At 36.1% G+C, this 24817-nt stretch overlaps 1 long non-coding RNA gene across 1 annotated transcript; it reads right to left on the reverse strand.

The window, feature by feature from the left end:
* Positions 1 to 622: 622 nt before the first annotated feature.
* LOC116183706 (uncharacterized) lies at positions 623 to 10182 on the reverse strand. The gene is made up of 3 exons (XR_013340091.1): positions 10144 to 10182; positions 5513 to 5571; positions 623 to 994 (listed from the first exon to the last, which is right to left on the reverse strand). It is a non-coding gene; the product is annotated as an uncharacterized LOC116183706 (long non-coding RNA).
* Between the last annotated feature and the right edge of the window lie 14635 nt (positions 10183 to 24817).

The following is a 24817-nucleotide window of genomic DNA, read 5'->3' on the forward strand; positions in this document are numbered from 1 at the left end:
CTGACAAACTGTCTAGAAAAGTTTTTCACATTAAAGAATTCTGGTATTAAAGAATTTAAATGCATTTTAATTGACTTTTCAAAATTCCATTTTTTATTCACAAACACACCTGAAAACAATAACAGGAATTCATTTTTATATGCATTATTCTCTCTGATGGCATCTTGTTATACTGTACATATACTCCTCTATTCATTTTTGAGAAACAAAATAAAAGGTTATCCTCTTCCAAGTAATAACCAAATAAGTTTCTTTTCCTTGGGTACTAGACTGTTGATGTTTTCTGGACTATTTCTTTTTTAATAAATTGTTAACTACTTCAGTGAAATTAGGGGAACTAGTTTGTGTATGAGTGCAGATACTGACATGAGGAATTAAAGGGAGTACAGAAGAAAATTGCACAGTATGTCACTTTCATTTGATTTTGAAGCTAAAATTTACAATTAGACTTTGGAACACCAATTTCTAAGAGAAGATTTATTTTTAGAATGCAAAGATTTTTGGGATATATGTATTTGATGGTTGTTTTTCATCAGCATGAACACACAACCCCCAAAGACAACACTTTCAATAGCAGTTGTATTAGCCATCTACAGCTACAAGACTGTTTAAAATACACAAATAAAATGGCTTTATTTGGATTGTAATTAACATGGAAAATATTGCAATATTCTACAGAAAACAAACATTCCCAATCTATGTATTTTATTTCTTCTGACAACTGGCAAAGTATATTTTACTGCAGAATGCTTTATTGCTTCTTAACTATTCACCCTACACAGTATACATAAAAGCTTAATGAGTATAGCTGCGTAAAAACTAATTTTAATGCTTTTAAAATCAATGGTGAACAAAATGTTGTTTAGATTGTTTTTCAAACAACTATATCACATCTGATCCTTTGAGGAAAAGCAATTACTTCTTCTTGTCATAGCCAATACATTTCTTCATTCTCCCATTTCAGTTGTACCATTCTTAGGGACCTTTACACCAGCTACAATGTAAACAGTTAAACATTTCAGCAAATATAAAAGAATATTGTTATTAAATGTCTAATCAATAAAATGCCACTTCCACTAATAGGCTAGCAGTGAGGAGGGCAAGAGGAGAAAAAATAAAAATATTTTTTTTCCAAACTAACATATCGCATATTTAAGTTTGACTAATTAAATATACCTTTAAGGAAAACTTGCAGAAAAAAATTATATAAAAGGTATTCAAAAATCTCTATAAAACAGATTCTATAATCTAGATTTAGCTCCTGCTTCTTTTAACCACTCTGTGAATAAACATCAGCTTTTTTGTATTTTATAAAGAAACATCAAATGTAATAATTTTTTGTAAGTTTCAACTACTATAAAGCATTGGGAACTTAATGCACACCTAATTTATGCAACTGCATTGGTAGCAAGGAAATCACCATTGTTTAGTGTTTTGTATCTCTGTCATTCTCTCACAGAGAATTTTATTATAGTAGACACCACAATTGTTGAGAGTTTCTTAGCATTTATATTAACAAGATCAATTTTTAAAGTATATAATTCAGTCATAAAAACTGAGATCATAGCCTGAAAGTGTTAGTTTGTGAATTTCCAAACATGCGTGCACATACACACACACACACGCTCACAATGACACACATACACATTTTCTGATTTAAATGCTTCTTTCTCTTTCCCTTAACTGGCACTCCTGAAGTCTAAAAAATATATTCCTCCTTTTTATCAATTTTTGCAAGCCATCAGGTGAGAATACTGACTATTTCTGTGCTACAGTCAAAAAAGCAAATAACAATAACAACAACCAACCAAATGGCTGAGGAATTGAGGTTTAGAAAGAATTCTTAACACACGCATGAAAGTCACTTTTCATATGCAGTTGCCATGCATCCAGTACTATATTTCAGAAATAGAAAAGCATACATGTTATTAAATGTGCACTATTGTTCATAGGTTTTTTTAGACACATACATGAAGTGTGTATTGAATCCATAGTAAGACTTGTGCAGAAACATTACTAAACATGCTTGTGCATAGCCCACATTCTCCTGTCATTGCAACACAGCCTCTGTTGGCAACATTACAAATAGGTGTTTCTTTAGAAAGTCATGTTTCAGAAGTTTTTTGCATGCAAAGGCTGCTGTTTCAAGCTCTGCCTTTACCACAATACTTAAACTGGGTTTTGGGCAAGTTGCTCTTATAACTGTAATTAATTCAGCCATTTGGAAAGAGGGTTTTGGGGAACATTTGCTTAACCTCCTTCTATAGCTGCCTGTCTCAGTAAAAATCTTCTACATCATAGGTTTTGTAATTTCTAAGCAGAGTTATGTAAGTGCTTCTTCTGTAATTATTTTGTTTCTTCCTTCAGAATACAAATAGTTAGACAGCAATATACACAACAAAACAAAAGTACAGGCCCAGCCATTTCAGTAAAAATTGGGGGAAAAAAAAAGTAGAGAGATTAAATTTCAACTTTAAGGTAATAAAAGATGGAGATGGAGGTGCCAATGAAATCTACCGAAACTAAATTTCAGAAGCACGGCTTTCTCATCTTGAAATGTTACACCCATAAAAGCAGCCTATAAAATTAATCTACCTGGAGATTTTCCATGTTAAATCAGCTCAGAAATAACTTTTGAGCACTTATGGCATAATATCTAAAATACATATTCTCCTGTTGTCCATATATCAAAATCCTGTATATTTTGAAAAATAAGCTCTGAGATGCACTGAAATGTTTGTATTATAAGAAAGAACAGTAATAAAGTATATCACTTTCAGAGAGATTTGACATTTGTAAGCGTTCTCTAAAAATTTGCATCGGGTAGCAGTATTGGGTGAGTATGCTGCTTAAAGCTTCCTAAATTCACTTTTTTGAAGAGAAGTATATGGAACAGTGAAAGGCAACCAAAAAAAGGCAAAAAGCATATATTTTCAACCTACATCTGAAAATGAAATTCCTAAAATGCTATTGTTACCCATTAACCAGAGTGAAGTGTAGTCCATTCATATAAACTCTTTCATTCTGTTTGCTCAAGGGAAGGGGACATTCAGTATGAGAAAGTATATCAGTGGAGTAATTTCCAAAGAAAATAAACATTTACTTCTCATAGGAAAATAATGTGCCTTTTCAATTTGTCAGAACTGAAAATAAAGAGCAGTTAGATAACAATGTTCCTATGCTAATCAATTTGCCCAAATTAGGTTCTTGTAAAAATTAACATGAGGTATGTAATAATTTGTGCAAATTCAAATTTGTGCATTTTTTTTCCTGCCTAGGAAGCTGTAATAGGCAAAGTGGCTGATACAAGTAGAGAAGGAAAAAAAAGATGAGAAAAAGATTCCATACATTTGGGTCCTTTCCAAGAACTTTACCACATTTTGCAGATTCTCAGTTTTCAAATAAAGGTGTCTTAGCCCTTTGAATTGTGGAGATATTCCTGCTTCTGTAAATCAATGTGTTGTTTCTAGCCAGCCTTGCAGAAATCTGTCTACAACCAGTCAGACAGAAACAATAGGAGTGGCAATTATATGTACTCTTTTCTCTCCCTCCAAAATTATTTTGGTTTTACCTTAAAATTGCAAGGCAATTTTATTAAAGGATGTGTTAGTGTTCAAAACACTAAGTTAGAATTGAGCAGAGGTTGCTCTGTAAAAGCACATATAACTAAAGTTTACAGCCTCCTTTTTTGCTTGTACAATGTCAGTTTGTGTTACTTTTATCAACTGAGCATTGCAGATTAGGCAAGGAGACGAACTCTGTAAGGAAATAAATTGGGGATGAGCATTTGGATTTTATCTGGTCTGGATGTTTAGTCAATTATGATGTTTCAGGCAAAGTTATTGAAAAAGGGGAGAAAAAAGCCAGTTGAAGACTGAATTGTACCAGATTGAACCACTGTTAAAGCACTGCATTCCATGCAGGAAGCAGCTTCAGAAAATCTTGATTAATGTGATAAAAAATGTATTGGTGAAATATATCAGCATTTTAAGTGACATGGCTGAGTTCAGCACTTGGTCCAATCTGTTTTTTTCACTTGCTCACCTGAAACTCCCATTAAAATCTATTTTGCCTTCCTGTTCCAGCTGTTTATAAATTACCTTAATTTACTTCTCCAAAAATCCACCTGAACTTCAGTGAAACATTTGGTTTCACAATTTATCAAGAGTACAAAGGTGGTGTGGTACAGCATGTTGTTAATGTGCTTTATATTTCTGAATCTGGAAGCTCTCAGTGAGTTAAACATGTTCTCTCACGTTTCTGACACATTTATCCGCAGAACGGGTTCAGAGGTGGACATTCTTTGATGTGAAATCAAGGTGCTACAGAATTCTGCAGAATCTATAGAAATACCTCCACAGATTTTGCCAAAAAACCTCAGCAGATTTATATTGGCCCTGCCAATGACTTTCTGTTTAACTTGTAATCAAAACAACTCAAACCCAGTTACTGTTTGCATATCTGCCAAGCCTCTCAATTTCAGCAGTAGGCAGCAGACTCTCAGTATGACAGCCTGTCTTTCAGATTCAAGCTGAATCTGCCAAGGCTCCACTACAGAGGCAACTGGTAAATTAAATGCCAACAAGCAAGGACATTCATGTACCTTTACACTCTGCACATGAAGAGACATCACAGGCCTCTTCATTCTAATGGGTGCTTTGTGTGTTTTGGGCTGCAAAGTAAAGAGTGCCTGCTCTTATGCATAATGAAACCATTGCATATATATTAGTTTAGCTGTATTGCACTAATTCTATGGTCACAAATTACCTAAGAGGTTTTCTTGTTACAGAAAACCAGAAAATCCTTTTGTTAGTGAAATTAACCCACTGAAATCGAGCAGAGAAAGAAAAAATCAACTTTTAAGCCCTCTTCTACCTAAAGACAGCAGATAACATTATGTAGCCAGGTTACAGAAGAGTCATTATCAAGGGTAACCAAAAAAATAAACAGTCAAAATCATGCTGTCAAATCTTTAATTCTCTTGTTCGTAATATGGGCACTCTCTCTGATTCTGAAGAAGAGGATCTTTTCAAAACCATCAGTACTACTGATTATTCTTTATAGCAAGCAGAAGATGTTAATTACATTTATGTAATATTGACTCTTATTAATATCTACAACTTGCATGAGACTTTTTGATTATTGATAGCTGATGCAGTCTCTATTGCGAAGCTTAGATTGTATTAGAGATTTTGAGTGCACAACCATAATACAACCAGAGATATTAATACCACTGAGCATAAATAACAGCACTTGACAGACTCAAGTAGGGGGAAAAGCACTAACACTGGTTACTCTAATGGATAGAATAAATGATAGAATCATATAATGAGTTTACAGCAGCCAGGTTCAGTGAAATCTATTTCTGAAGTAGGAAGCGGGGCGGGGTGGGGGGGAAGGTAGCAGTTTTGGTAACAGAATGAGGGTATGAACACATTAAAAATTAACAGGGTGTCTTCAGATAATTGAAAGAAAAAGCACCAGCATGGGAAATTTAGCTGTTGTAACTCACATGGCTCTACAGTGAGCATTATCACTGTTTCCTGTCATGGATTTAATCTGCCATCAGACCTGTAAATGAAAGAAAGAAGTATGAGCTTCCCAAGAGTTCCTACAATAACATGAGAGAATTTTCTTTTTCTTTTTCTTTTCCTTTTTTTTTTTTTCATAGAGTGGGGGAGAGAAATCTTCAGTTACTGTTGTGCAAGTGTCTTTTTTATTTACTGTAATTTGGCAGATGCATCTCTGCAAGACTTCAGAGCTAAGAAAGTGGAAAACTTTGACGTTTCTTTGACTTGAGCTGGTGGAGATGCATCTTCTTAGCAATTGTAGAGAAATATTATATTGTTGCAGCTGCCTGGTGATAGCAGTGAACTATGCTTCATTTTACAGTGCCAGTTCTTTCTTTCTCCACTTCCATCCAGCATCTGCAGTACTTACCTTTGTCACACCAAGATTTACTTTAACTGGAACTTTGTCAGATATCTCCAGAAAAATGACAAACTAAAATTAACCTATAATTCGAATATGAGCCTGAAAGCATGCACTTGTTGGAAAATAATTCACCTTCTATGGACACACACACGGGGGAATATTACAGGGATATTTGCAATTCCAGACGCACAACTTCATTAATGAAAGAGTAAATCTGTTAGCACCCAGTCATGCTCTCTTGCTGTGTGACCTATTCTTTAGCTTGAACTCATAATTTCCTGATTTTATGTAAGTTCTAGGTCCTTATGGAGTGGTCTCAAGCAAAACTCTTGTGAATCATAGGGGCTGCAGCATCAGGTGCCTGAATCAGTCCTTCTCCTTCCATTTATAACAGTATTTTGTAATTATGTAAGTGAAACCTGTCAATAATAATATGTACTTAACAGTAGAAATTATGGCATGTGTCCTTCAAGATTAAAAAAACAGAGCTCCAGAAATCCTTGTGGTTCTAAAGTTCCCTTTTTCTCTACTCCTTTATTTCAGCCACCTGTCTGTAGGCTGGAAGTTAGCTGCTGGCAAGCCTGAGACAGGGATGGTGCAGCCAGTAGGACCAGCAGCTAAAAATCTCATGTATCTCTGGTATATAAAGACACACTATCCCCTCCCTGAGGCCTACCTAAGTTAGAACATAAAGTGCAAGTTAAAAATAATGAAACTTCTCCAGTCTCCAGGAGCTACTGAATTTGACTTCTGTGAACAGATATTTTGATGTAAATATTCTCCCAAACCTAAATTTAAACAATCCAGTTCTGTCTATCTCTGCTAAATGTGTTTTGTTAATGCCTATTTTTTTTTTTTTTTTGCAGTAAAAAATTCTCATTGAAAAAATGATTAATAGATGCAGTTTATGGAACAAAAAAAAATCAATACTAAAAAAACTAAAACCAACAAAAAAAACCCAAAACAGAACAAAACACACACATACATAGGTTTCACTAATAATAGGGTAATCATTTCCTAGTTTCCATTCTGACCCACCCGAGGGCCACTGGCTTGGGGCTGGGGGAGGGGAGCAGAGCTGGGTGATTAAAGGGTTAATATTCAAATGAGAAATTTGCAAGGCCTGCATAATGGAACTGCCACCCTGATAACAATAGGAATTTTTAACAATATCGAGCCTTGTTAGCAAGAGAGTTACAAGCATTGAGGGCAATCAGTGTGTCTTGTCAGTTTCTTTTTATCTACCATCTCCAACCGCCAAGGAACCGAAATGAAGCACTTTGGAATTATCAATTTCAGCCACATTTGCATAACAAAGCCCCCGAGGAAGAGGCATGATAAATGTGAAGGACCCCTCTTGGAAAAGGAACTGTCAACCGCGCCCCGAAAGATTCTCCGACCGAGCGCATTCTCGGGGATTGTAGTCAGCGAAAATAAAATGAAAGCATTAAAGAAAGTCATTCTCTCAGAGAGAAAAATCTCCCCCTCTGCACAGAGAGAACTGGATGAAATGACATTATGCATATGAAAATGTCCAGAAAGATGTTTGATTTATGTATGCATTAGATGCAAATTCCATTACCGCACGCGCGCTGTTGTGTGATTTGGCTCTGAACACATCACTGCCCTGATCAAATCTGATCTCATTAATTCCGACAAGGAGAGAGAGAGGGAATTGAGAAGAATTTATGGCCTGGACACTTGAAAGAAGTAAATTGTAATTCTGTTTAAAGCTGAAGTGAACCTTTTAAACACCTTTTATTATAGAAAAAAGCACTTACTTTTATAACACTGTTAGAACTTACTTAATCTTGTACTTGGAACTTCTAGTCCTCATTTAAAAAAATCTATGACCTTGTTTGGTGGGGGGGTGGGAGGGGAGAGAGAGATAGACAGAGAGAGAGAGAGCAAAAAATATGCCTGTCTTAGACTGAAATCCAGCAGAAGCATCATAATAATATGATCAAAGAGGACCTATTGACTATCTGAATAATCGTGTGAAAATTTTGCTCTGCTGGTGTATGTTTATTTTTAAACAATCTTTTAATATCCTCAAATCAAATGTCAAATACTTTACAAGTGTTTCTATGAGAGATAGACATTGCATGCTTAAAAATGTTATTAATTGTGATCTAGATAAAAAAATGAGTCATGTTTTATAACAATATTCTCAAGCACTGCAATGGTGTCAGCTAAAACTGATATGTGTTCCATTCTGAGATATAGACAATTTAAAGACAAAAAAATTCCATATCTTTGCTAAAAAGGAAGTATATTACTGTAGGGGGAAAAAAATGTTTCTTACATTAATAAAGATTCTTATCCTTGTTTTGCTCCTGAGAAAGACCTTAATAACTCATTTCCTCCCTTCATGAAAGATAATCACCCTTCATGGGTGAGATATCCTGTATTTACTTGATACCAAGTGTAAAACTGAAATAGTGTCTCAATATGTTATTGCATTGTATAATCAGTGTTCCTCCCCCAACATTCATGAACCCCTAGGGTGCTTCATAGCCTAGAATAGTTTCATTTCTGTTATGCATCTTCCGTTTTAGTGAGATATGATGAAGTACCTCCCCAGCAAAGGAGAGGAAGATAGTGAAAGAAAAAAAAAAACAAGTGCCCCTTGATTCCGAAATTCTTAGTTGCCTATTACAATTCATTTAAAAATAAATGAATGATTTCTGCAGTCTCCCCAATGAAGCCTGAATCTTTCTTTGATAATCTGATCCAATTGAAGTAACTGTTGTGCAAATGTTACCCAGAGAGAGACGGAAAACTTATAATTTATTGTATATATAAACACAAAACAATAACTTGTAAGTAAACCACGTGAACACAAAACTTGCAGGTAAACCATGAGAATGTCTTTTAAGCATCATTCATATTTTCAATGGTTAATATTGATTTCTTGCAGAGGTTTGTTTTTTTTTTTTTCAGTCTTTCCACATGCAGAAACTATGTGTTTACATATCCAAACGCAGAAAAATATTACCCTTTGAAATGTTATTTTAGTATTTTTGGCTACCAAATTCAATCATTAGCTTATAAAAAAGGGAACACAGACCTGATTTATGTAGAAATTTCAATGGAATCCTAAGTATGCATTCAAAAACCACTTTGCAGAAACATGCAGACATTATAATATATAAATGAGTACAGATATATCCTGTCATTTTATTATTGTGTCCTCACTATGTACACATTTCTGTAGAAGTATTTGAAAGTGCTTGTGTACACATGAAAAATAGCAGAGAAATATATTTTGTAAGCTTATAATAAAGTGGGCATTTGTTAAGGTGAATATGAATGCTGCTTTTCGACTGTACTAAATCGAGTACACTGAAACATGCAGTGTGCATTGTGCTGAGAGCATGAAACAACTTAGCAATTTGTATATCTAAAATATAATTATGTACAATGCAATATTTATCTGACTGAGAATTCTAAAGAATTATTTCTCCTAAATAAGCACTCTTTCCATTATTAACTGGAGTGTGGATTACTTTACGTTATGTTTAAGGGAAAAAAAAAATCACTCAGAATATTCCTTGAGTGTTGACTTTCAGAAAATTATAACAGTGTGAGAGAAACTGTAATTGCAAAATTTGGTTTGGTGTTTTACATAAGGTTATCTCGCTCCTCCTGCATACCCTTTAGCATATCACTGAATGCATTTTATTAAAATATTCAAGCCACCTGTCCATTTGAAGCTGTTTCAGTTATCATCCAAAAATAAAAGCAATTTGTACTTCAGAACACAGGAACCCAGAAATAAGTTTCCACTACTGGCGGCTAATTAAGCAGACTGGGCTTGCTGTCCCTTTAAAAAAAAAAGAAGTAGTAAAAAAAAAGCCCAAGCCAAACCACAACAACAACAAAAGAAACCACATCCTTTTTGCCGCCCTAACCCCTCCTCCTGGTCCCCCCAAATACACACAGAGACACACAGACTACCCTTCAATGAGTGGTTCAGGCTCCCTGATTAAGGTCATGCCGTTTGTTCATTACTGGCCTGGCTAATGTGATTGAATTGGAACAATACCTTTGAACTCCTTGGCTCTGATCTGCATACTAATTGACTCTCTTGTCCTTGGTAGTGACCTTGACAGGCTTTCCACCACTCTCAGAATGGCTGACCAGTTTCTTATCAAAAGTTCCTAGTAAAAAAAAGCCCCAACCCCAAAATACGAATTAGTCACTTACACTACTTCTCTCTGTATTCATATTTCCTTATATACCATTAGAAAAGCAAATTTTTTACTCCCTAGCTCCCCCTGGATGCTTATTAATACTTGAAAATCACAGTGTCACTTTAAAGTACTGAAACAGTGACAGCATTGTTTTGAAAGAGTTCATTGTTGCAGCTCAAAACACATTTTGCACATATTTTCAGGTGGCTTTTTTCCTTATTACACAAAGAGTTGCAGTTTAACTCATGGACCTTAACATCATCGAAATTTTTTTTTTTTTTTTTAATACAAAAAAAATCTTGGTTGTAGCCTAAGAAAACAGTACAAATTAGTTTCCTTTTGAGAATTTACATTAGCATGCTAACAGTCTGCATTTCAACAGGTTCTATAGTAATAGAAATACTATGGTTTCAAACAAAACAAAATCAAGCCATGCAGAACACTGCATCTAGAAAATGCCAGGTTTAAGGTAGTGAGCTAAGGATTTTACTTTTCTATCTCTGAGGCTCTTAAAGCAATGTATTTCTCCAGAGAGACAGGATTTCTATACAGAAGACATTATTAAGCACTGCACCAATATTTATGAAAGAAGCAGTACAGGAGAATATTCTTCTGACTGAAAAGGAGGGGTTTACTTCACTTTTACTAGAGTGGAAGTCTACCTTGTGAGGCAAGTGTCAGCCTCAGTGAACTTTTATTCTTAAGGTAACGAAGTAATAGTTAAATCAAACTAAAATTACATATCACTAAGAAAAACAGATAGAAAGCATGCCAATGAATGTTCTTTGTCAGGTGGCCCATGAAGATTCACTTTAGGAAAATCTATATGTTTTCTTTAATATTCATTCTTTCTTAAGATGAAATCTATTGCAGGAAAACAGCTGGAATTTTAAAGTCATTTAATAACACTTTGCACTTCTCTAGGTTCTCAAAGGGCTTTAGAAATATGAAGGAATTAATATGTATTATTACCAGGTGAAGTATTGTTATGGAAGTTTAACTATAAACTGCAAATATACAAATAATAAACCAAACTCCAAAAATTTTAGCACACATTTTTCATGTAATTTCCATTTTTATTCTGCTTGGGTAACCAGATCAGCTGTTTTGACAAAGGCTCAAAACAGAGACTTTCACTACTGAGAAATTCTTTTTTTTTTTAGTTTTTAAGGGAATAATATCCAAGTACTTAGATAGGGAGCTCACAGATTTGGCATCCAGTTCAAAACCATTATAGAAATAAGCCATAAAATTCAGACCTTGGTCCAAACTTTCCTAAAAAAATTCAAGAATGGCCTGAATCAAAAATTCCGGTATGAACCTCAGAATGTTGCTACAAAGGAACGCGTGGGGCTTGGTTTGGTCCCTATGACTGCTTCTGCTGAGCACGGAGGAGACAGGCTTCTCATCGCCCCACTGGAGTCTGCACACGTTATCTGCAATGTCCCTGCACTGCTGGGCAAAGCCTCGGGGCTGTCAGGACCCCAGAAGTGCTGAGACAGGAAAGGCAGAGAGGGAGAGGTGCAGAGTCCAGCATCTGCAGACACCTGCAGCAGCAGCAGCAGCAGCAGCAGCAGCAGCAGTGCAGGGAAAACCTGCCAGCAGGACCCTGCCACATCACCAGGGCTGAGGAGAGAGGCACGTGCAGGTAGCTGGATCTGTGAGCAAATTAAATCTCCCCAGCACCACACAAGTGGCACAGGACAGAAGAACATATTTTTGAAGGTATTTTTGTGCCTAAAACACATACAGACATTTATAGGTGCTTTCAAATGCATTTGGGCCAAATTCTTATTGACTTCAATTTGCCTTGAGACCCTAAAAACAGCAGCTGAACAGGTATATAAATTTATATATATTTATATAAATTACCAATCAATTTTTGTCACCAAAAATAGCACTGATTATACAAAAATTTAGCATTTCTGGTATTCTGAGACCTTCCTAAAGTATACTGTACACTAAAATATACCTGGTGTCCCTGAAGCAAGAAAGCATGCAGAGGAGTTTTTTTTAGCAAGAGTACTTAAAAGTGAAACTGCAAAGGAAAGGTTAGCTAGAAAGGATGCACCCTATGAAACAAGGCTCTGCTCTCTCATTGATTTTACTTTTTTTTCTCCTCACAATTTGTCCATCCTTGGTTTTAGGATACAACAAAAAACTGGCATGGCCATCACTGTCACTATTTAATTTTATTTAAGCAGTGAGCACCACCTACTGCAGGGGAAGATTGCAACCTATTTAGTCACTACATCAATCACTTCCTATAATAATTTGTTTTCCTAAAGCTGTTACTGCTGAAGTTCTGACCAGACTTATTTATAGATTTCATATGAGATAGGAGCTGATCACTGCTCAAAATGGAGTTTTTGTGAGCTATCTGTAACACATCTAGGCCTAGATACTAACCAGCTAGTGGTAAATGAAAAAGATCTAATAAATTAACCTAGTATATAAAGCCAGATTTCAAACAAAGGCAGCTAGCAGGAGAAATTACTTTGTTCTACTCTCAATACTTGATCTGTGACTAAAACATTATGGAAACTGCTCACTGACTGAGGTTCAACTTCTTAAAATAATAAATAAGTAAGTTTTAGCACTGAGTTTGTTATGCTTTTATATGACAGATAGACTTGGTTTAGGAAAAAGGCAGGAAGGGCACAAAAAGTATCTCCCCTTTCCCATATCAGAAGACAGGCAGGGATTCTGACATCACTTATGTGGTGCTCAGGCACCCTCTTCTCATTGCAGATGAAACCCCCTCACCTGCTCACCTCTTATCCATTTTCTCACAGCTGCCACTTCCTGCTCACCTAGTTGCTCCCTAACCTGATTCAATAAAAGCTATTTCTTTAACCTGCATCAGTTTGGCTGCTTTGGACTGGAAGGCCATTCTGTGACTCTTGCCAGTAGCCCTGAGGAGGCAGTAACTTTCAGCAGGAGCCTGGGTGTGAGCTGAGGGGATGCTTAAGCAGGAGAAATCAGGGTACCATCTGCAGCCAGAACAGGCTGTCTGACTGCAGCACAGAGCTGTTGCCAAGCTGTGCTAAGTTACACTGGTCATAGAAGTTCCTCAACAGCTTCTGTCTGTAATGGAAAGATAGAGGAAATCTGAGCTCTCTGTCCTGGTCCTGTCATCACACCAGGATAAAAGTAAAGATCCTCCATACTTCTGAGGATGAGACAAATAAAATGCTCAGTTGAACACCCTGCTGGGCATTTACAGTAAGACTGCACATGCCTGCAGAATGCAACTGCAAAGTATGATTGTTGATATGTCAGAGGACTATTAAAAGAAAAATGTCAATATAACCAAAACACCTGCAAAACAATATAGACTTCTTCTTCTAGCACTTGTTTTTTACTTGCAGCCGACATGATGTTGGCAGGGTAAGGCAGAGAAAAACCATGCCCTCCAATTTCATCATTTCATCATAATGACCATTATCTTGATTTCTTTCAGAACATTTAGCAATATATATATATATATATATATATATATATATATATATATATATATTTAGAGACATACTGATTATAAAAGTTATTCCAAAATTTTCTGTATGCCTTTCTGTCCAAGAAAAGCAAAAGAAAACTAACACATGACAGCTGTGGAAATGCATAGAACAAGATACACAGCAAGTGTGGTGATGAACAAGGTGTAGTAACTGGAAGGAAAAGAACATAATAAAAGTGAAAAGTATTAATTATTGATAAGATAAGGGACAGGTAATTACCACACTTCATATCTGCCTACCTGCTATAAGGATAGAGAAGACATTTTTTAGCTAATAGGTAGAGTGGTGGGTGTTTGCTCTTTTGGCTCTGTAGGCAGGTTCCCTTCTTCCTTGCTGGCTGGCACTGTCATAAACAGACTATATTATTCCAGGTAATTGTCAGAAGTCTATTGAAATCACTTAAATAACAATAATAATAATAAGGATAACTATTACAGTCAGATCTGATCAGAATACAGGTTAAAGCAGAAGTCCAAGACTAAAACACATCCCTCAACTTGTATTTACTATAAGGAGGACAGATAATAACATGAAAAGAGTCCATTATTTTACTTCACATAAAAGCTATAGTGAGAGATTTATAGCCAGCAGCAAACTTTAAAACAATTGAAACTAATGAGAGAGTAAATACCAAACATAATAGGTGCAAACACTCACATGCAGAATTTAGGATATACATTACATGTACCATGCAGATTGGGAAAAAAAACTTAAGTAAATTCTAAACATTTACCTTCTAAACAGAGAGCTGAAGCATGCCTCAGTATTGCTTTTGCCCTTTTCTAGTTTTATTCCATCCCTTGCTGTACTGCTTTTGTCCACTCATGCAGTAATTTCTTAAGAGGATAATATTTCTCACCATTTTATTTCAATAACCATCCCTTAATGACTACTTCTTTGTTAATTGAATAAAGACTTCTATATTTACCATTTAATCTAAAAGATTAGCATAAAATCATGTGACAGCAATATAACAACAGCAAAGCTGAACCTCAAGGCACAAACTCTATGCTGTTAGTTATCCCTGACACACTGTAATGAGAACATTCATAACAAAATCCTTCTTAATGGTAATGCACCTGTCTTCAGGCTTACAACATATTTGTTGTCTCCAAGCTATCTTGATAAATGTCAAGTTGGTTTTCATTCCTTTTTGTTTAAATGTGGTGTTAAGTTGGTAGGTTGGTGGAGAAAGCATCAACATAGTTTCGTGCACTCTTTTTTTCTGATATGGCAGGAGATGAGCTATCAGTTGGTTAGTCACCAAGAGATTCTGAACTTCTGACAGTCCTCTGACTTGTCAGCCTCTGGTCAGATATTAATCTGCTGATGTTCACACACATGAGAAATGCCATGTTCATGCCCAAGAAACCAGTGAGCCACTGAGCTGCATAACAAAAGCCCAGGTGCTAAAGCAGTTCAGGGATGCTGTCCTCCAAAGCTCTTCCTGCCACTGTGAACTCAGATAACACAGCAGGGCTCCTGCCAGTTGCACGAGAGGACTCTGCCATTGGGACCATGCATTCACTTACTCTGACTTCTCTCAAGAGCCACAGCTTGGCTACACTCTCCTCCTGCAAACAGCTGAGCAGCACTGAGCCTGCATTTGGACTGAAGGACAAGCCAGACCACCATTCTGGAAATGTATTGACTTGCTTCAGAAAGTCCCCCTCTCTTTTAGTATATTTGTGTTGCCCTTTCACCAAGTGGAGGCACTAGTTTAGCAGTACAAGACAATCCTCAACCTTACAGGTTAAAAAAGGTGTCATTTTTCTAACATTTCTTGTTCCTGTTAGTTCTCAAAGCAGAAGACTTAAAGGGCCTTGTGCCATGAGGATATTCACAAGTTCAGTGATTCCCAGACAAGGGATTGTGACCTCTGGTGACATGAAAGAGATTCAAAAATGTAAAATGCAGCAGCTTTCATCTGACAGGCTGCAGCTGAACAGAGAAGTAGACTATGATGTTTGCCAACATGTAGGTGCCAGAAAATGGGTGCTGGCAGCTAAATCACTTGCCTACCTGAAACAAATTTGTTTTCCCTGAAGTACCTACTGTGAGCATAACTGCCTAAATATATATATTATAGGCTGAAAGACTGACCTTTTAGTCACTTATTTACAATTTGGAGGAAAAATAACCCACCTCAAAAACAGCAGCATGGGGACAATGAAAATAGCACACAGAGAAACAGCTATCAGATGGGGGCATCTCCGTGACAATCTAAACTGGTTCCTTTGAAGATTATGCATCTCTGCTCCTTCAACAAAATTCTTTTTCTAGGGATCATCAACCTTCAGCTTGGTTGGCCAGGATGGTCCACAGGCAGTCTCTTTTAACACAACAGCTCAGGAGCTGGGAGACAAAGCACATCTTTAGAGAGGCACCTCTGAAAGGCAGAGGCTCCCACACCTTCCACACTCAACAGGGGCTGAGAAACTACAGCTTTGTGCAAAGAGATGATACCTCCAAAAAGGTGACTGGCAGCATCTTGCTTCTGTGAAAGGCAATATCTCCCAGCTCTTGCTGAGTTTCAAACAGCATGCTTAACTTCTAATTTGGGAAAGAAAAATACCATCTGGCACCTCAACTTTGAAAGGTTGCCAAACCTTGACTTACTCTCTGAATCTTCCCCAGGAAATCATGGGAACTACCTACCAAGAAAATCATTACAAAGTGTGAACAAGGCTCACACGAGCTAGCTACATGTAATCTATCACAATGTGTCTTTAAACAGAAAAAAACCTGATTTTTGGGGCAGTTTAGTCAAGCAGTTACCTTAAGAACTTGCTTGAGTCTCCAGTTCTGACTCCAGCTGGAAGCTAATGAATCACAACTGCAAATTCTTGGTGGATTTTCATAAAAAGGGGAAAAATATTGTCTTTTCTAAATTAAGAAATTGAAGGTCACAGTTTTAGAAGGCAGGCTAACAATGAGCACTGCAGGATCATGCTGGATAGCACTGGACAACACAAGCATTTGATTCATATTTGTACTCATTAAAGACTTATTTATGTATTGTTAAGAATACTATTCTTGGGATATAAAATTGTTTTAAAATAAAAAACAACAAAATAGTCAGTTTGTCAGAGGAAAATGCATTCTCATCAGTAAAAAGATTTTTAAATTGAAGTCAATAAAGACTGAAGACAAATCTAAGAAAAGGGAAGATCTAAGAAGAGAAATACAATTGTTCTTCACTACCTCATTATTTGTAACCAGTGATATGTAAACTTCATGTTATAATACAGGATCAATTGAGATGCAAATATCTGAGCCTTAATTGTATACATAGAAGAAAGAAAACAGCAAAAATATTCAAGTAGGCTTTATTTTGTTATTTCTATGTCCTCCAAGATGTATATTCAAAGTTTAAGCAGCGACACTTCACTTGGGTAGATTTATATGGAAAAAAGTGAATAAACGCCATTACAAATATTATGTGCAAATTGAAAACCATAGAAATATGCATTGTACTATAGTCAGACTGTAGCAAATCTGTAATATTATTAGTTCAAATTATTTTAGATTAGATGTGTTCTATAGCAATCGTATATATCAAAGTCACTAAGGCATTGAACTCATTTCTACATTGTTTTACTCAAGTAAAACTTCTTTTGAATTCAAGCATATAAATTCAAGACATTTATGGTTTTAAGTCTCATACACGTATCTGCACAGAGATGAAGAATGTATCTATTTATTCTTTAACAATATGCTGAATAAAGCTCAAGTGAACCAATTTTAGAACAGTCTATTTCTTTAGTCTAATTGTTAAGTCACTTTTCCATGGGGACAGACCTTCTCCTGCTCAAGCCTCTCTCTGTGATTCAATATATGCACAGTTCTCATTATGCTAACTGGGGCTGTGTGTGTAGCTGGGTGCAAAATTCACATCCCTCATGCAAAGCCAGATATCACTGAGTCCTGACACGAGGTTTTGCAGATATGGAATGCCCTTCCACAATCTGCCTAAGTACCAAAATCCTTGGGTCTCAGTTCATTGTATTCCCATCCCTTTTGTTTTTTCAATCAAACCATATAGTTTGCTATTATAATAAGGACTCAGGCCAAAGCTTTCCTGAAGTCAAAGGAAAGATTCCCTATGTCTTTGACAGGCCCTGGAACACACGGTATTTTCCTTAGCCATTCACAGCTCACATTCCTGCAATGCCATGGGAGACTTGTTATGAAAATTGACCCCACAGTGTAAACATGTTACAGAATTTTCTCCTGTAAAGTTTTTCCTTTCTTTGCCTTCTGTGCAATTATGTGAATTTCAGCACCATTTCAGCATCTGTATAGCATGGAGGGCTCAGTTTCACCCAGATATTATCCATGGCAAAGGAAAATCTGTCACTTAAGCTGTACTTCATTCCCTAAATTCAGTTTCATTAAGAGACATGGTATATATGAGTAACACATGCATACTCAAGATATTTATACAGTTTGGAAAAAGGTTGTACACTTTAAAGGCCGGGCTATATGCAGACATGCATGTGTATGTCCTAACTTCAACAAGGAAGTCTTTGTTGGGGACAGCACGTACAAAGTGGGTCAATCTTCTGGCTATGGATCAAAGGTCAGGAACTTTTTATCTGGGCTGGTAAGTACAGAGGAAGTTAGGATGATGATTTCAATCCATCACATCCTCCTTCAGTAGAATATTTCTGCTGTGAGAAGGAACTTGACGCTCGCTCCATGCACAAGTGAACTGGAATAGCGCTTGACCATGGAGGTGAAGAAGTCAAAGCCAGGCCTACTCCTGGCTACATCATCTCTGGAAAATCACTTCTGTGTTTTCACAATGCTCTAGCAGTGCTCAGCTAGCCAGCACATTTGCTGAAATACATCACTAAACTGACATGTATCCAACACGGACAGAAAAATTGTAGCTAAAAGCCTGTAAGAACATATTGTATCCTGCAGCAGCATTATGAAATGTAACATACATCCAAATGTGCAAAACATAGCATAACTGAACTCCCCACATGTATAGGATGCTTTTATCAAGGCAAAAAATAGGATGGAAGAAAAAAAATGTTAAAAGTTTCTGACTTTCGTTAACCTTCTCTTGTAGTTCAGGTTATTTCTTTAATGCATTTATCTGCTTTAAAATTGTCTCCTTAGCCTCTCAAGGGAAACCAATATAATACACCATCACATTTCTCACAGGAGAAAAAAGAACACTTACTCTTAATAGGTGGCAATTTTGCCAGATGTTATTGACATAGTAAGTGCGAAATTTCAGTGATACTAAATGCAAAGTGCAGAAGATTAAAGAACAATGGAACAAAGTGCAAAATGAAGTTTAAAAAGCAGCAGTGTCAAAGTCAGAGAAAGTGTGAAAAAATTACATTTTAACAACACTATTAAGAACAAGTTTACTAATTACTGTAACTGGCACAAATTTAAAAGTGCCTTCCTTAGACTCAGTAAAGTTTTTCAAAGTGTGATATTTCTTTTCTTGTCAGCATTTTTTTCTTTTCTTTATGCACTGTAGCAGAGACATAACATTATTGTTACTAAAACAATGACACTTGGAGCTATTTATCTTTCACTTTTTAACCCTTTCTTACCAAGTAATATTTCTACAAATCCTTCTATGTGAGAAGGGTAGTGAACTACAGAAGATGTTTTGATTACTAATAAAAAACAGCTTAAAATAAACACTATGGAATTTAATTAGTCATGCTTTACACATCCTCTGGCAATAACGAAATTTACACACTAAAAACGACTTTTCATTAGAAGTTTGGTAAAATCCTATTTTGCTGTTACAAATTACAAAAAAGAAAAAATCTATACAATGTGCACAGTTTCCTCATATTCAATTACCCACTAAAATACAATAATAAAATATTACAGTTGAGGTGCTGCTCTTCTACGAATCAGAGAAGCTCCATTGCTATCACTGGCATCATACCAAGATTGAAGAACCCCATTTCATTTGTATTCATGCTGCATTGACAAACAGGACACATCTCTCACCTGGCAGCTGTACATGGACCTGTCCTGAATCTGTTGCAACTACTCTGTTTATCCATCAGCCCTTGGTGCTGTGGCCCATGCAGTCTTCTGTGGTACTATAACCAGCAGTAGCAGAGCTAAGACCTGAATATAGAATCATAAATACAAAACTGAATTATTTCAAGCACATGAAAGACTGGGGCTGCTTTGGTGTTGTAGAAGGGACTGCTCATTTGTAGCAGTGCTTCAAGAAGTTCAGAAGTCATTGCCCTGAATAGTGACACAGCCATTCACAGCCATCTCTAGAGTGGGAGATAATATCCTCACTAGAAAGGAATCTCTAGAGTGGGAAAAACCTCACTGAAAGGTGTTCTGGATTTTTTTTTTTTTAATTTTTGAAAACTGTAAATGCCTTAGATTTTAAATTCTTAGGCCAAAATCTAACACAAAAATGGTCTGATATGACTGAGAGTAAAAAAAAAAAAAATACAGAATAAATCCTTTGCATCACTAGTTCTCTATATTTTTTCTCTGTGGTTTCATTATTCAGTGGGTACATCCAGACTGTAATTGGTAAAGTGATATCAGTGTGAAATTCCCATGATACTTTGATGCACATAATTCAGACAGAAGCAGCACTTGAACCTGTAGTCCATGGTAATACCTTCCCAAGCCAGGGTCCTTAAACAACCTACATCACTGGATACCAAAACTTCATTTCAGCATCTCACAAGTGACATATACAGCAAGAAAATTTCAAATACAGCTGTAGTAGGCAATCCCAATCCCCAATTATTTTTCATCTGAGAAAGGTTTTGATTTAAAGTGTATTTGAAAATGCAAGTAGGAAAGCATCAAGATTTACTAAAATACTACTACTCTCTTATCTGTGACAAGGGAGAGTTAACTTTGCACAGGATACAAGTAGCTTGCACTAATTATGGTTCCATTAGTGGGAGTGTTTCTAGTGTATCAATGGCTACCCTTTTCATGGAAATCTGATATTATGCAGCTGAATACATCTGCACAACCTTCTTGAGGCACTTTTCTTCAAAGTGCATTTATCATACTCATCTATCACCACTTTTCCACCTCATGACTGCACTTGACTCAATCAAATAATTTGCAAATTAGAAATAAATTCCAACAACTTAAAAAATGGTGTACTGTACAATTTGATACAAAGCCTATGGCTCTACCCTCTTGAGGAAGAAAAGATGGGGCATGGTAGATGATTCACTTGCCATAAGATCTAATTCTCCATAACAAATAAAACTCAGTGTATATGAAGCTGTACAGAAAGAAAGCTACTGGGATTTTTTTTTTCTGTTGTTGGGAGGAGGAGGCTAAAGTGGCATCATTTCCCATAAATGTACTTTTTCAAGCCACAGAAAATAAGTATAGATCTTGCACACTGATGTTCAGCTAATACCATGCAGTTTAATATTGTGAGCACTGAAAAATTGTCTATAGCATATTTAAAAGGAAACATGTTTTTCTTCTTGTATTGTAGGTGTAGTTTACTCATTTCTTCCTTGAGCTGAGTGCAGTTGATGGTGTTCACCTTTTTCATTGCAGTTTGACAGAGCTTTTCAGCATTGGCCTGTAGCAATGATGTGTGTTGTCTTCCCCTCAGATGTAAGCTTACAGGGAGTCAGGTATGTCAGGTCTGCAGTGACCAGTAGCTCTTGTCTTCACTTTATCAAACAGTAAATAAATGCTGACCCAGACAGCTACAAAACCCTCAGTGGGCCCTGGTTGTCCTTGTTCGCTGGTTAGTTGCCTCAGCTGCTACTTCCAAATTTTAAAGCAATTATTTGCTATAATAGTTATTTTATTTATTTTTCTGTCCTTTCCTGCTTTTTTTTTTGCCATGTCAAAACCATGCTCTGTAATTGCTATCTCTTATGTGCAAATCCACAGGCATTCTCAGCCATGGACCAGAAACTAAATGTGCTGAGATCCTGGAGGAAAGTATGCAGTGTGAGGGGTGCAGAGAAGGCAGTTCAGCTATCAAGACTTGAGCAACAAAACAGAAATTGTTTTAAAGCACACTCAGAATTTCAGTATGACTCGAGGTGAGTTTCTTTGGCTTCTCAGTACTCTTTATTTCCTTTCACCTTCAGACAAAGAGAATGACCAGTTTCTTTGCCCTATTTCAAAATGTTTTCAGATTTCATTAGCAACAAACATGAAAGGCAAAATATATTAATTTTGAACTATTTCTACATTACATTTTAGCATGGTACTTTGTAGTGTTTAGGTGTTAATCTCTGGCCTCAGCTAGACTTTTTACCTACACTCTCCATATAGTTTCCGGATTTTAGAACTATGGTAATGTTATCTCTTCACTTTTCCATTAAAGAGTAACAAAAACAGTGGACCTCCAGAAGTCCTTCCCACCACAACTATTTGGGAATAGGTGATAGTTTTTTTCCATTTTCCCATTATGGAATTTTTTGTTTAAATTTTGTTTTGGTAAGTTTGCAAACCATGACTAATGTTGAACCATGATGTCAAGAAGGGGGTGGAGGGTCTTTACATGACTTGATATTTTTGTCTTGACATGTTTGTGCTAAAAGAAAGTTCACTGTCTAGGATTTTATCACATTCAATTATTACTATCAGCTTGTGCATTCAAGATGTATTCCTAAAAACTGCCATTAGAATAATTTGTTCTGCTTCCTCCTTCTAGACTGGCAATAATTTCCCACCCCTCTCCCCCCCTCTTATCTCCTTCTCACCTATTGAGTCTCTTCCAGCTCCCTAGGGGAGTCTCATCAGAGCTATATAAACCTTTGCTATATATATATATTTTTTGCCTCCTACTGCACTATTAATGGAACTCCTTGATCTCTTGCCAAACTATAGTGGACTTCTCTGAGATAATATTTAATCTTTGCTGGACTTACAGGTATCCTGCAAGTCAATAAAACTGCCTTTTAAAGGTACAACTCTATAAAGAGTGATCTCTCTATTCATCATTGTGTATGAAGGACAGTATACAGTTTCTTTCCAGACTCTATATGGAGGTTGTAGTACATCCCCTCATTCTTCTGGGGGTGCTTTCCACACTACTGTGGGGATAGCTGAGGTCACACGTTTTGACCGTGCCTTTTTTCCTTTTTTTTTTTTTTTTTTTTTTTTTTTTTTTTTTTTTTTGTGACTCCAGAGAAGATTCTTTAAGAATGCCATAAAGATTCTCCTAATTTGTGGCTATTTTAAGAAACTTATAATCCAACTGACACAGAGAGATTAATCATCAGCAAATATAGATTATGGAACTTCAACAACAAATTTCAAAGGAAGAAAGATACTATATCAGATGTGGTAAACATCTTTCATTCTGTAATTCTATTGTTTTGATTTTATACAAATCAACATGTCTCATTCTAGTTCAGCATAGCTAATAAAATGCAACATCATTTATTCTTACGCAATTGCTTCTCAAGATGACAAACATCATAAATAAGACTTTAGAAATTTTAATAGTTTGGTGCTGACACCACAGATCTGAATATTTCTCAGATCTGGACTGTGGGACTAAAATGGTTGCCAAAGCATACCAGAAATCCAACCATTGTTCCAGAGGTTAAACTGCAAAGGGTGGTTAAGTGCTCAAACCACATATGAACAGCTATCATTACATGCATTGTGAAAATTATATCAAGTTCTCTATATTATTTTGATAACTTCAATCTGGCTATTAGCATTCTCCACTAGAAGCAGACAATACTTAATGAGAAAGATTGAAAGAAATTTTAAAAATAGACAAACACAAATTCCACACTTTTTAATCTTTTGAAGGACATATCTTTCACCTCTCCCACTGATAGCATTATAGCAGATAAGTAAATCACTAAAAATCTAAATAATCATGGAACTGATTTTTTCTCACCTTTTATTCTACATTCATTTCAAATTCAACAGTAAACTTTTACCACTACTGGCTGTATGTTCTGCTTTCATACAATGTGTTCTGCCCATGCCCTCAGAAACCTCAGAGTAAAAGAAGTGGAGCAATAACAGAAGGCTCAGTCTCATATAACCTATTCAAATAATCAACCACACTTGTTTAGTCACATGGGTATGACATCTAAACTTGAGATGACCTTGATACGACTCAGCTTCAGTAGGAGGAAAAGCTATTTGAGCCCCCAGAGAACTCCACGAGACATTGATTTAAGGATCCACTTTTAGAACAGTTTGGAAAGTAGTGTAAAGATGGATTTCATCATATGTGTGGTAAAACATCACATTTCTACATATAGCCAGCATGATATGAGGCGATTAATATACACTAGTAAAAGAATGGTGCTTTCATGATTATTAGGTTTGTATATCTTTTACAATCATTACAGCTTTTATACCTCCCAAGAAAAATGTTACAATCTACCTTTCCCCCCTGAATTAGCATTAAATTGGCACCTTTTTTTTCCTAGAAATCCCTATGAAATTAACACTTTTCCCAGAAGACCAAAAAAAGTTTTATAATACTGTTTTTGCTGCAGCATTGTTTACTGCAACAAGTCAATCTGAATGCCTCTTTCTATACATTATCGAGGACTATTTCCAGTATGATGTGGAAGTGATAGTCTACAGTAATAGTTGAAATTTGCCTTCACTTATGTGCCTGATTTGACATCTTCTTAGAAATCTACCAACAGGTCACTTCTATATTGATTTCTCTGTGATGTCTTGGAGAGGGTAAGAACAATTTTGAGACAGGAAAGAAAATGATCAGAAAATTTTTCAAGATGTATTGAAAATGCATTTGACCTGTATTTAAAACTGTATCTAAATTAATGGTCAGAGTGTAAACACTGATGAAGAACATGGATAAAAGTCATTTCTCTAAGTCCTCATCATAGTGATTTACAGGAATATAAAGAGGGCAAAACAAGTGACATTATTTTCCAAAAGAAAGAGTTAATTGTGTTTAGAATCCTGGAGTGTGTTTTTCTGCAATTTCAAATATAAACTTAACTTCTAATTTTTATTTTGATAATTACAGAATGTTATCCAGTGATAAAAATTTTTGCATGCTTTTATCTTCAGTCCTGATGAAAAAATGGTTTTTAGTTAAGTGTTTGCATAGCAGATTGGAACGGTATGAGAGACAAGTCACTGGGACTGGGTTATTTCTGTGAATTCCTTGTTTCATAATGAAATGTTCTCTGAATGACTGGGATAAAAAAA

This window comes from Lonchura striata, chromosome 6, assembly GCF_046129695.1.
Source record: "Lonchura striata isolate bLonStr1 chromosome 6, bLonStr1.mat, whole genome shotgun sequence".
Classification (NCBI taxonomy): domain Eukaryota; kingdom Metazoa; phylum Chordata; class Aves; order Passeriformes; family Estrildidae; genus Lonchura; species Lonchura striata.